Here is a 13544-nt window from a genome sequence, read left to right as displayed (position 1 = left end):
CCTCTAACCTTCCCCTCCCTGGTGTTTCTCCTCTAACCTTCCCCTCCCTGGTGTTTCTCCTCTAACCTTCCCCTCCCTGGTGTTTCTCCTCTAACCTTCCCCTCCCTGGTGTTTCTCCTCTAACCTTCCCCTCCCTGGTCCTTTCTCCTCCCTGGCCCTTTCCCGTGTGGGCTTTCCTGGTCCTCCCTTGTCCTCTCTCCTCCCTGGCCCTCTCCCCTCCGGGCCTCCCTCCCCTGTGGGTTTCATCTCTCTTCCCTGTCTCACCAGGTGCCCCCAAACGGACGAGGCGGCCCTGCAGGAGGAGGAGGAGCTTCAGCTGGCCATCGCCCTATCACAGAGCGAGGCTGAGGAGAAGGAGAGGATGGTGGGTAGTGCTGTATATAAATCATGGGACTGTAGCTCCACAGTGGGAATGGAAAGACACTGATACATGTTGTGTGTCTACAGAGACAGAAGAACTCGTACGGGGTCTACCCCAAAGCTGACCCTGCCCCAGTCACCTCCTCAGCCCCGCCCGTCAACTCACTCTACTCCTCTCCTGTGGTAAGACTTCCTCTCATCCACTCCCTCCATCCTCTCTCTCTCTATAGATGTACTCTGTGTTCACACCATCCTCTCTCTCTATAGATGTACACTGTGTTCACACCATCCCCTCTCTCTCTATAGATGTACACTGTCTTCACACCATCCTCTCTCTCTATAGATGTACACTGTGTTCACACCATCCTCTCTCTCTCTATAGATGTACACTGTGTTCACACCATCCCCTCTCTCTCTATAGATGTACACTGTGTTCACACCATCCTCTCTCTCTATAGATGTACACTGTGTTCACACCATCCCCTCTCTCTCTATAGATGTACACTGTGTTCACACCATCCTCTCTCTCTATAGATGTACACTGTGTTCACACCATCCTCTCTCTCTCTATAGATGTACACTGTGTTCACACCATCCTCTCTCTCTCTATAGATGTACACTGTGTTCACACCATCCTCTCTCTCTCTCTATAGATGTACTCTGTGTTCACACCATCCTCTCTCTCTATAGATGTACACTGTGTTCACACCATCCTCTCTCTCTATAGATGTACTCTGTTCACACCATCCTCTCTCTCTATAGATGTACTCTGTTCACATCATCCTCTCTCTTTCTATAGATGTAGTCTGTGTTCACACCATCCTCTCTCTCTCTCTCTCTATAGATGTACTCTGTGTTCACACCATCCTCTCTCTATAGATGTACTCTGTTCACACCATCCTCTCTCTCTATAGATGTACACTGTGTTCACACCATCCTCTCTCTATAGATGTACTCTGTGTTCACACCATCCTCTCTCTCTCTCTATAGATGTACTCTGTGTTAACACCATCCTCTCTCTCTATAGATGTACTCTGTTCACACTATCCTCTCTCTATAGATGTACTCTGTGTTCACACCATCCTCTCTCTATAGATGTACTCTGTGTTCACACCATCCTCTCTCTCTCTACAGATGTACTGTGTTCACACCATCCTCTCACTCTATAGATATACTCTGTGATAACACCATCCTCTCTCTATAGATGTACTCTGTGTTCACACCATCCTCTCTCTATAGATGTTCTCTGTGTTCACACCATCCTCTCTCTATAGATGTACTCTGTGTTCACACCATCCTCTCTCTATAGATGTTCTCTGTGTTCACACCATCCTCTCTCTATAGATATACTGTGTTCACACCATCCTCTCTCTATAGATGTACTCTGTGTCACACCATCCTCTCTCTCTCTCTCTATAGATGTACTCTGTTCACACCATCCTCTCTCTCTATAGATGTACTCTGTGATAACACCATCCTCTCTCTCTCTATAGATGTACTCTGTGTTCACACAATCCTCTCTCTCTATAGATGTACTCTGTGTTCACACCATCCTCTCTCTCTATAGATGTACTCTGTGTTCACACCATCCTCTCTCTCTCTATAGATGTACTCTGTGTTCACACAATCCTCTCTCTCTATAGATGTACTCTGTGTTCACACCATCCTCTCTCTCTAAGGATGTACTCTGTGTTCACACCATCCTCTCTCTCTATAGATGTACTCTGTGTTCACACCATCCCCTCTCTCTCTATAGATGTACTCTGTTTTCTTCACTAAGTCGTGCCGCCCCACTCGACCTCTTGTGAAGCAGTACTTAGTAACTGGTACATTATGACGGCTCCATATTATACTGAACTGCTGCACATATTTTTTATCTAAATATTTCTTCAGACCCCTAAGTCATCTTTTACAATAACCACCTAGTTGGTCAAGAGGTGAATGAGACATGTACTCTGTATGTGTTGTTATGGTAACGTGTATATTCAAGTACCACTATGCACCTGTAATTACTATGCCGGGGGTCTATGCACCTATAATTACTATGCAGGGGGTCTATACACCTGTAATTACTGTGCAGGGGGTCTATACACCTGTAATTACTATGCAGGGGGTCTATACACCTGTAATTACTATGCAGGGGGTCTATACACCTGTAATTACTATGCAGGGGGCCCATGCACCTGTAATTACTATGCCGGGGGCCCATGCACCTGTAATTACTATGCATGGGGTCTATACACCTGTAATTACTATGCAGGGGGTCTATACACCTGTAATTACTATGCAGGGGGTCTATACACCTGTAATTACTATGCAGGGGGCCTATACACCTGTAATTACTATGCAGGGGGTCTATACACCTGTAATTACTATGCAGGGGTGTCTATACACCTGTAATTACTATGCAGGGGGTCTATGCACCTGTAATTACTATGCAGGGGGCCCATGCACCTGTAATTACTATGCCGGGGGCCCATGCACCTGTAATTACTATGCATGGGGTCTATACACCTGTAATTACTATGCAGGGGGTCTATACACCTGTAATTACTATGCAGGGGGTCTATACACCTGTAATTACTATGCAGGGGGTCTATACACCTGTAATTACTATGCAGGGGGTCTATGCACCTGTAATTACTATGCAGGGGGTCTATGCACCTGTAATTACTATGCAGGGGGCCCATTCACCTGTAATTACTATGCCGGGGGCCCATGCACCTGTAATTACTATGCAGGGGGTCCATACACCTGTAATTACTATGCAGGGGGTCTATACACCTGTAATTACTATGCAGGGGGTCTATACACCTGTAATTACTATGCAGGGGGCCCATGCACCTGTAATTACTATGCAGGGGGTCTATACACCTGTAATTACTATGCAGGGGGCCCATGCACCTGTAATTACTATGAAGGGGGTCTATACACCTGTAATTACTATGAAGGGGGTCTATACACCTGTAATTACTATGAAGGGGGTCTATACACCTTATTATTATATACATTATTATTATTATTATTATTATTATACACCTGTAATTACTATGCAGGGGGTCTATACACCTGTAATTACTATGCAGGGGGTCTATACACCTGTAATTACTGTGCAGGGGGTCCATGCACCTGTAATTACTGTGCAGGGGGTCCATGCACCTGTAATTACTATGCAGGGGGCCCATGCACCTGTAATTACTATGCAGGGGGCCCATGCACCTGTAATTACTATGCAGGGGGTCTATACACCTGTAATTACTATGCAGGGGGTCTATACACCTGTAATTACTATGCAGGGGTTCTATACACCTGTAATTACTATGAAGGGGGTCTATACACCTGTAATTACTATGCAGGGACTAAACCATGTATTGGCTCTGTTGTGATGTATAATGTGTGTGTTCTCCACAGAACTCCTCTGCTCCCTCAGCTGAAGATGTCGACCCTGAGGTAAGACGCATGTCAACTCTGACACTCTTGAGCTGTCTCTGTGCTGTCTACTGAGCTGTCTCTGAGCTGTCTCCTGAGCTGTCTCTGAGCTGTCTCTGAGCTGTCTCTGAGCTGTCTCTGAGCTGTCTCTGTGCTGTCTCTGAGCTGTCTCTGTGCTGTCTCTGAGCTGTCTCTGAGCTGTCTCTGAGCTGTCTCTGAGCTGTCTCTGTGCTGTCTCTGTGCTGTCTCTGAGCTGTCTACTGAGCTGTCTACTGAGCTGTCTACTGAGCTGTCTCTGAGCTGTCTCTGAGCTGTCTACTGAGCTGTCTCTGTGCTGTCTACGTGCTGTCTCTGAGCTGTCTACTGTGCTGTCTCTGAGCTGTCTACTCAGCTGTCTACTGAGCTGTCTACTGAGCTGTCTCTGAGCTGTCTCCTGAGCTGTCTCTGAGCTGTCTCTGAGCTGTCTCTGAGCTGTCTCTGAGCTGTCTCTGAGCTGTCTACTGAGCTGTCTCTGAGCTGTCTCTGTGCTGTCTCTGTGCTGTCTACTGAGCTGTCTACTGAGCTGTCTACTGAGCTGTCTACTGAGCTGTCTACTGAGCTGTCTACTGAGCTGTCTCTGAGCTGTCTCCTGAGCTGTCTCTGAGCTGTCTCTGAGCTGTCTCTGAGCTGTCTCTGTGCTGTCTCTGAGCTGTCTCTGAGCTGTCTCTGTGCTGTCTGAGCTGTCTCTGAGCTGTCTCTGAGCTGTCTCTGAGCTGTCTACTGAGCTGTCTACTGAGCTGTCTACTGAGCTGTCTCTGAGCTGTCTCTGAGCTGTCTCTGTGCTGTCTCTGTGCTGTCTCTGTGCTGTCTCTGTGCTGTCTCTGAGCTGTCTCTGAGCTGTCTCTGAGCTGTCTCTGAGCTGTCTACTGAGCTGTCTACTGAGCTGTCTCTGAGCTGTCTCTGAGCTGTCTCTGTGCTGTCTCTGTGCTGTCTCTGTGCTGTCTCTGTGCTGTCTCTGTGCTGTCTCTGAGCTGTCTCTGTGCTGTCTCTGAGCTGTCTCTGAGCTGTCTACTGAGCTGTCTCTGAGCTGTCTCTGAGCTGTCTACTGAGCTGTCTCTGAGCTGTCTCTGAGCTGTCTACTGAGCTGTCTACTGAGCTGTCTCTGTGCTGTTTACTGAGCTGTCTCTGTGCTGTCTACTGAGCTGTCTACTGAGCTGTCTCTGTGCTGTCTACTGAGCTGTCTCTTGAGCTGTCTCTGTGCTGTCTACTGTGCTGTCTACTGTGCTGTCTCTGAGCTGTCTCTGAGCTGTCTCTGAGCTGTCTCTGAGCTGTCTCTGAGCTGTCTCTGTGCTGTCTCTGAGCTGTCTACTGAGCTGTCTACTGAGCTGTCTACTGAGCTGTCTACTGAGCTGTCTCTGTGCTGTCTACTGAGCTGTCTCTGAGCTGTCTACTGAGCTGTCTACTGAGCTGTCTACTGAGCTGTCTCTGAGCTGTCTACTGAGCTGTCTCTGAGCTGTCTCTGAGCTGTCTACTGAGCTGTCTACTGAGCTGTCTACTGAGCTGTCTCTGTGCTGTCTACTGTGCTGTCTCTGTGCTGTCTACTGAGCTGTCTCTGTGCTGTCTATTGAGCTGTCTATTGAGCTGTCTACTGAGCTGTCTACTGAGCTGTCTACTGAGCTGTCTACTGAGCTGTCTACTGAGCTGTCTCTGAGCTGTCTCTGTGCTGTCTACTGTGCTGTCTCTGAGCTGTCTACTGTGCTGTCTCTGAGCTGTCTACTGTGCTGTCTACTGTGCTGTCTCTGAGCTGTCTACTGTGCTGTCTACTGTGCTGTCTACTGTGCTGTCTCTGAGCTGTCTCTGAGCTGTCTCTGTGCTGTCTCTGAGCTGTCTCTGAGCTGTCTCTGAGCTGTCTCTGTGCTGTCTCTGTGCTGTCTCTGAGCTGTCTCTGTGCTGTCTACTGAGCTGTCTACTGAGCTGTCTACTGAGCTGTCTACTGAGCTGTCTCTGTGCTGTCTACTGTGCTGTCTCTGTGCTGTCTACTGAGCTGTCTCTGTGCTGTCTACTGAGCTGTCTCTGTGCTGTCTACTGAGCTGTCTACTGAGCTGTCTACTGAGCTGTCTACTGAGCTGTCTACTGAGCTGTCTACTGAGCTGTCTCTGAGCTGTCTCTGTGCTGTCTACTGTGCTGTCTCTGAGCTGTCTACTGTGCTGTCTCTGAGCTGTCTACTGTGCTGTCTACTGTGCTGTCTCTGAGCTGTCTCTGAGCTGTCTCTGAGCTGTCTCTGAGCTGTCTCTGTGCTGTCTCTGAGCTGTCTCTGAGCTGTCTCTGTGCTGTCTCTGAGCTGTCTCTGTGCTGTCTCTGTGCTGTCTCTGTGCTGTCTCTGTGCTGTCTCTGTGCTGTCTCTGAGCTGTCTCTGAGCTGTCTCTGAGCTGTCTCTGTGCTGTCTCTGTGCTGTCTACTGTGCTGTCTCTGAGCTGTCTACTGTGCTGTCTCTGAGCTGTCTACTGTGCTGTCTCTGAGCTGTCTCTGTGCTGTCTCTGTGCTGTCTCTGTGCTGTCTCTGTGCTGTCTCTGTGCTGTCTCTGAGCTGTCTCTGAGCTGTCTCTGTGCTGTCTCTGAGCTGTCTCTGAGCTGTCTCTGTGCTGTTTACTGAGCTGTCTCTGTGCTGTCTACTGAGCTGTCTACTGAGCTGTCTCTGTGCTGTCTCTGTGCTGTCTCTGTGCTGTCTCTGAGCTGTCTACTGAGCTGTCTACTGTGCTGTCTACTGTGCTGTCTCTGAGCTGTCTCTGAGCTGTCTCTGAGCTGTCTCTGAGCTGTCTCTGAGCTGTCTCTGAGCTGTCTCTGTGCTGTATCTGAGCTGTCTCTGAGCTGTCTACTGAGCTGTCTCTGAGCTGTCTCTGTGCTGTCTACTGAGCTGTCTACTGAGCTGTCTACTGAGCTGTCTCTGAGCTGTCTACTGAGCTGTCTACTGAGCTGTCTACTGAGCTGTCTCTGAGCTGTCTACTGAGCTGTCTACTGAGCTGTCTACTGAGCTGTCTCTGAGCTGTCTCTGAGCTGTCTACTGAGCTGTCTACTGAGCTGTCTCTGTGCTGTCTACTGTGCTGTCTACTGTGCTGTCTCTGTGCTGTCTACTGAGCTGTCTCTGTGCTGTCTCTGTGCTGTCTACTGAGCTGTCTACTGAGCTGTCTACTGAGCTGTCTACTGAGCTGTCTCTTGAGCTGTCTCTGAGCTGTCTCTGAGCTGTCTCTGTGCTGTCTCTGAGCTGTCTCTGAGCTGTCTCTGAGCTGTCTCTGAGCTGTCTCTGAGCTGTCTCTGTGCTGTCTAATGAGCTGTCTACTGAGCTGTCTACTGAGCTGTCTCTTGAGCTGTCTCTGAGCTGTCTCTGAGCTGTCTCTGAGCTGTCTCTGTGCTGTCTACTGAGCTGTCTACTGAGCTGTCTACTGAGCTGTCTACTGAGCTGTCTACTGAGCTGTCTACTGAGCTGTCTACTGAGCTGTCTACTGAGCTGTCTACTGAGCTGTCTACTGAGCTGTCTCTGAGCTGTCTCTGTGCTGTCTACTGAGCTGTCTACTGAGCTGTCTCTGTGCTGTCTCTGTGCTGTCTCTGTGCTGTCTCTGAGCTGTCTCTGTGCTGTCTACTGAGCTGTCTCTGAGCTGTCTACTGAGCTGTCTCTGAGCTGTCTACTGAGCTGTCTACTGAGCTGTCTACTGAGCTGTCTACTGAGCTGTCTCTGAGCTGTCTCTGAGCTGTCTACTGAGCTGTCTCTGAGCTGTCTACTGAGCTGTCTCTGAGCTGTCTACTGAGCTGTCTTCTGAGCTGTCTCTGAGCTGTCTCTGAGCTGTCTCTGAGCTGTCTCTGAGCTGTCTCTGAGCTGTCTCTGAGCTGTCTACTGAGCTGTCTCTGTGCTGTTTACTGAGCTCAGACAGCACTGTAGTGTAAATTAACTATATACTGGGGTGAGTTTCCCAGAAACATAAAGGTGATTACAAGATCACTGGTTGTCCATTGCCCACCTATGGATGTATGATCTTACTGCTAAAGATGATCTTTATGTGTTTGGGAAACTGGTCCCAGGTCAGTATGTCTAGTCATGTTTTGGTTGAGAGGACATTCCTGAACTATAATGGTTTTCTCTCCAGCTGGCTCGCTACCTGAACAGAACGTACTGGGAGAAGAAACAGGAAGAGGCACGTAAGAGTCCCACCCCGTCTGCCCCTGCCCCCGTACCATTGGCTACTGAGCCCCTGCCAATCAGCCAGCCCCAGCCAGTGGAAACTGTCGCACCACTCCCAGCACAAGTCGTCATGGCCCCGCCTCCAGTCAGCATAGTGGAGGTTAGTTGTACACTGCTGTGTTATGAGAGATGGAAGACAAACGGAGTTTCTTATTTGTTCAGGTGAAAATTCATGCATAGCAGCAGAGATTGAAGTAGATTTAGATTAGAAATGACTACATGTTCTTTGTCATTAGCTGTTTGTTCCTGCTGATTGACTTTCCCTCCTCTTCCCCCCATCCTCCCTTTCTCCTCTCCTCTTCCTCCCTTTCTCCTCTTCCTCCCCGTCCTCCCTTTCTCCTCTCCCCGTCCTCCTCTTCCTCCCTTTCTCCTCTTCCTCCCCGTCCTCCCTTTCTCCTCTCCTCTTCCTCCCTTTCTCCTCTCCTCTTCCTCCCTTTCTCCTCTTCCTCCCCTGTCCTCCCTTTCTCCTCTCCCCGTCCTCCTCTTCCTCCCTTTCTCCTCTCCTCTTCCTCCCTTTCTCCTCTTCCTCCCCTGTCCTCCCTTTCTCCTCTCCCCGTCCTCCCCGTCCTCCCTTTCTCCTCTCCTCTTCCTCCCTTTCTCCTCTTCCTCCCCATCCTCCCTTTCTCCTCTCCCCGTCCTCCTCTTCCTCCCTTTCTCCTCTCCTCTTCCTCCCTTTCTCCTCTCCTCTTCCTCCCTTTCTCCTCTCCTCTTCCTCCCTTTCTCCTCTCCTCTTCCTCCCTTTCTCCTCTCCTCTTCCTCCCTTTCTCCTCTTCCTCCCCTGTCCTCCCTTTCTCCTCTCCCCGTCCTCCTCTTCCTCCCTTTCTCCTCCTCCACCCCGTCCCCCTTTCTCCTCTCCTCTTCCCCCGTCCTCCCTTTCTCCTCTCCTCTTCCTCCCCCGTCCTCCCTTTCTCCTCTCCTCTTCCTCCCCCGTCCTCCCTTTCTCCCCTCTTCCTCTCCTCTTCCTCTCCCTTTCTCCTCTCCTCTTCCTCTCCCTTTCTCCTCTCCCCCGTCCTCCCTTTCTCCTCTCCCCCGTCCTCCCTTTCTCCCTCTCCCCCGTCCTCCCTTTCTCCTCTCCCCGTCCTCCCTTTCTCCTCTCCCCCGTCCTCCCTTTCTCCTCTCCCCGTCCTCCCTTTCTCCTCTCCCCCGTCCTCCCTTTCTCCTCTCCCCCGTCCTCCCTTTCTCCTCTCCCCCATTCTCCCTTTCTCCTCTTCCTCCCCGTCCCTCCCTTTCTCATCTCCTCACCCCCGTCCTCCCTTTCCCCTCTCCTCTTCCTCCCCCGTCCTCCCTTTCTCCTCTCCTCTTCCTCCCCGTCCTCCCTTTCTCCTCTCCTTTTCCTCCCCCCGTCCTCCCTTTCTCCTCTCCCTCTTCCTCCCCCGTCCTCCCTTTCTCCTCTCCCCCGTCCTCCCTTTCTCCTCTCCCCCCGTCCTCCCTTTCTCCTCTCCCCCGTCCTCCCTTTCTCCTCTCCCCCGTCCTCCCTTTCTCCTCTCCCCCCGTCCTCCCTTTCTCCTCTCCCCCGTCCTCCCTTTCTCCTCTCCCCCCGTCCTCCCTTTCTCCTCTCCCCCGTCCTCCCTTTCTCCTCTCCCCCGTTCTCCCTTTCTCCTCTTCCTCCCCCGTCCTCCCTTTCTCCTCTCCTCTTCCTCCCCCGTCCTCCCTTTCTCCTCTCCTCTTCCTCCTCCGTCCTCCCTTTCTCCCTCTCCTCTTCCTCCCCCCGTCCTCTCTTTCTCCTCTCCTTTTCCTCCCCCGTCCTCCCTTTCTCATCTCCTCACCCCTGTCCTCCCTTTCTCCTCTCCCCCGTCCTCCTTTCTCCTCTCCCCCGTCCTCCCTTTCTCCTCTCCCCCGTTCTCCCTTTCTCCTCTTCCTCCCCGTCCTCCCTTTCTCATCTCCTCACCCCCGTCCTCCCTTTTCTCCTCTCCTTTTCCTCCCCCGTCCTCCCTTTCTCCTCTCCTCTTCCTCCTCCGTCCTCCCTTTCTCCTCTCCTCTTCCTCCTCCGTCCTCCCTTTCTCCTCTCCTCTTCCTCCCCCGTCCTCCCTTTCTCCTCTCCTTTTCCTCCCCGTCCTCCCTTTCTCCTCTCCCCCCGTCCTCCCCTTTCTCCTCTCCCCCGTCCCTCCCTTTCTCCTCTCCTCTTCCTCCCCCGTCCTCCCTTTCTCCTCTCCTCTTCCTCCCCCGTCCTCCCTTTCTCCTCTCCTTTTCCTCCCCCGTCCTCCCTTTCTCCTCTCCCCCGTCCTCCCTTTCTCCTCTCCTTTTCCTCCCCGTCCTCCCTTTCTCCTCTCCTTTTCCTCCCCCGTCCTCCCTTTCTCCTCTCCCCGTCCTCCCTTTCTCCTCTCCCCGTCCTCCCTTTCTCCTCTCCCCTGTCCTCCCTTTCTCCTCTCCCCCGTCCTCCCTTTCTCCTCTCCCCCGTCCTCCCTTTCTCCTCTCCCCCGTCCTCCCTTTCTCCTCTCCTTTTCCTCCCCCGTCCTCCCTTTCTCATCTCCTCACCCCCGTCCTCCCTTTCTCCTTTCCCCCGTCCTCCCTTTCTCCTCTCCCCCGTCCTCCCTTTCTCCTCTCCCCCGTTCTCCCTTTCTCCTCTTCCTCCCCGTCCTCCCTTTCTCATCTCCTCACCCCCGTCCTCCCTTTCTCCTCTCCTTTTCCTCCCCCGTCCTCCCTTTCTCCTCTCCTCTTCCTCCTCCGTCCTCCCTTTCTCCTCTCCTCTTCCTCCTCCGTCCTCCCTTTCTCCTCTCCTCTTCCCTCCCCCGTCCTCCCTTTCTCCTCTCCTTTTCCTCCCCCGTCCTCCCTTTCTCCTCTCCCCCGTCCTCCCTTTCTCCTCTCCCCCGTCCTCCCTTTCTCCTCTCCCCCGTCCTCCCTTTCTCCTCTCCTCTTCCTCCCCCGTCCCTCCCTTTCTCCTCTCCTTTTCCTCCCCCGTCCTCCCTTTCTCCTCTCCCCCGTCCTCCCTTTCTCCTCTCCCCCGTCCTCCCTTTCTCCTCTCCTTTTCCTCCCCCGTCCTCCCTTTCTCCTCTCCTTTTCCTCCCCCGTCCTCCCTTTCTCCTCTCCCCCGTCCTCCCTTTCTCCTCTCCCCCCGTCCTCCCTTTCTCCTCTCCCCGTCCTCCCTTTCTCCTCTCCTTTTCCTCCCCCCGTCCTCCCTTTCTCCTCTCCCCCTGTCCTCCCTTTCTCCTCTCCCCTGTCCTCCCTTTCTCCCCTCCCCCCCGTCCCCTCCTTTCTCCCCTCCCCCGTCCTCCCTTTCTCCTCTCCCCCGTCCTCCCTTTCTCCTCTCCCCCGTCCTCCCTTTCTCCTCTCCCCCGTCCTCCCTTTCTCCTCTCCCCCGTCCTCCCTTTCTCTCCTCTTCCCCGTCCTTCCTTTCTCCTCTTCCCCGTCCTTCCTTTCTCCTCTCCCCCGTCCTCCCTTTCTCCCCTCCCCGTCCTCCCTTTCTCCCCTCCCCCCGTCCTCCCTTTCTCCCCTCCCCGTCCTCCCTTTCTCCCCTCCCCCGTCCTCCCTTTCTCCTCTCCCCCGTCCTCCCTTTCTCCCCTCCCCGTCCTCCCTTTCTCCCCTCCCCCGTCCTCCCTTTCTCCTCTCCCCCGTCCTCCCTTTCTCCCCTCCCCCCGTCCTCCCTTTCTCCTCTCCCCCGTCCTCCCTTTCTCCTCTCCCCCGTCCTCCCTTTCTCCTCTCCCCGTCCTCCCTTTCTCCTCTCCCCGTCCTCCCTTTCTCCTCTCCCCGTCCTCCCTTTCTCCTCTTCCCCGTCCTTCCTTTCTCCTCTTCCCGTCCTTCCTTTCTCCTCTCCCCCGTCCTCCCTTTCTCCTCTCCCCCGTCCTCCCTTTCTCCTCTTCCCCGTCCTTCCTTTCTCCTCTTCCCCGTCCTCCTTTCTCCTCTCCCCCCGTCCTCCCTTTCTCCTCTCCTCTTCCTCCCCCGTCCTCCCTTTCTCCCCTCCCCCGTCCTCCCTTTCTCCTCTTCCCCACCCCCAGCAGCAGTATCAGAACGGTGAGTCGGAGGAGAACCACGATGCGTTCCTGAAGGCTCTGCAGAACGCGGTCACCACCTTCCTGAACCGTATGAAGAGTAACCACATGCGTGGTCGCAGCATCACCAACGACAGCGCCGTGCTCTCCCTCTTCCAGTCCATCAACACCATGCACCCCCAGCTACTGGACATCCTCAATCAGCTGGACGAGAAGAGACGTGAGTTAGGGGGAGATTTGGTTCTGAGTGTGTGTGGGGGGTGGTTCTGAGTGTGTGTGTGTGGGGGGTGGTTCTGAGTGTGTGTGTGGGGGGATGGTTCTGAGTGTGTGTGGGGGATGGTTCTGAGTGTGTGTGTGTGTGTGTGTGTGGGGGGGGTGGTTCTGAGTGTGTAGGGGATGGTTCTGGGTTCTGAGTGTGTGTGTGGGGGTGGTTCTGAGTGTGTGTGTGTGGGGGGTGGTTCTGAGTGTGTGTGTGGGGGGGGTGGTTCTGAGTGTGTGTGTGTGGGGAGGGGGTTCTGAGTGTGTGTGTGTGTGGGGGGGGTTCTGAGTGTGTGTGTGTGTGTGTGGGGGGTTCTGAGTGTGTGTGTGTGTGTGTGTGGGGGGGGTGGTTCTGAGTGTGTGTGTGTGGGGGTGGTTCTGAGTGTGGGTGTGTGTGTGGGGGGGGGTGGTTCTGAGTGTGTGTGTGTGTGGGGGGGTTCTGAGTGCGTGTGTGGGGGGGTTCTGAGTGTGTGTGTGTGTGTGTGTGGGGGGGTGGTTCTGAGTGTGTGTGTGGGGGGTGGTTCTGAGTGTGTGTGTGTGTGTGGGGGGGGGGGTGGTTCTGTGTGTGTGTGACTTTGGTTCAGTGATTGTTTATGTAAGCCGGGATTCAATCTGATGGCGCTTTGTGTGCAATGTCTGTTTTAAAAACTAGGTTCACATGTTTGTGGAGACCACATTCACTGTCAACAACATGTCTCAATCAGGAATTTCCTAGAAATGGCATGTTGTCCACAGCTGTGATTGGATTCAATCCCGGCCTCACTCTTGCTCAAACCGTGAGCATGTCTGTCTGCTTGTTGGTTTACCATGTTTATTGTCTTGGTCCTGTACAGTTTAACCACTTACTAAACATCTCCATGTCTGTCTGCTTGTTGGTTTACCATGTTTATTGTCTTGGTCCTAGACAGTTTAACCACTAACTAAACATCTCCATGTCTGTCTGCTTGTTGGTTTACCATGTTTGTTGTCTTGGTCCTGTACAGTTTAACCACTAACTAAACATCTCCATGTCTGTCTGCTTGTTAGTTTACCATGTTTATTGTCTTGGTCCTAGACAGTTTAACCACTAACTAAACATCTCCATGTCTGTCTGCCAGTGTACTACGAGGGTCTGCAGGACAAGCTGGCCCAGGTGCGTGATGCGAGAGCCGCCCTGAACGCCCTACGAGACGAGCACAGAGAGAAGCTGCGTCGTGCTGCCGAGGAGGCAGAGAGACAGAGACAGATCCAGCTGGCCCAGAAACTAGAGATCATGAGACAGAAGAAACAGGTGACAGAACTGGGGAACAACGGGGCTGGGAGTCTGTTTAGGAGGGGTGCTATGTTATAGATAATAACAGGTGACAGACTGGGGAACAA

At 53.0% G+C, this 13544-nt stretch overlaps 1 pseudogene; it reads left to right on the top strand.

Moving 5' to 3' along the window:
• LOC135537275 (hepatocyte growth factor-regulated tyrosine kinase substrate-like) overlaps positions 1-13544 on the top strand; it is a 52409-nt pseudogene that overhangs the window by 23430 nt on the left and 15435 nt on the right.

The sequence above is a fragment of the Oncorhynchus masou genome, unplaced genomic scaffold (genome assembly GCF_036934945.1).
Source record: "Oncorhynchus masou masou isolate Uvic2021 unplaced genomic scaffold, UVic_Omas_1.1 unplaced_scaffold_739, whole genome shotgun sequence".
NCBI classification, from domain to species: domain Eukaryota; kingdom Metazoa; phylum Chordata; class Actinopteri; order Salmoniformes; family Salmonidae; genus Oncorhynchus; species Oncorhynchus masou.
This window is presented reverse-complemented; position numbering and strand designations above follow the sequence as displayed.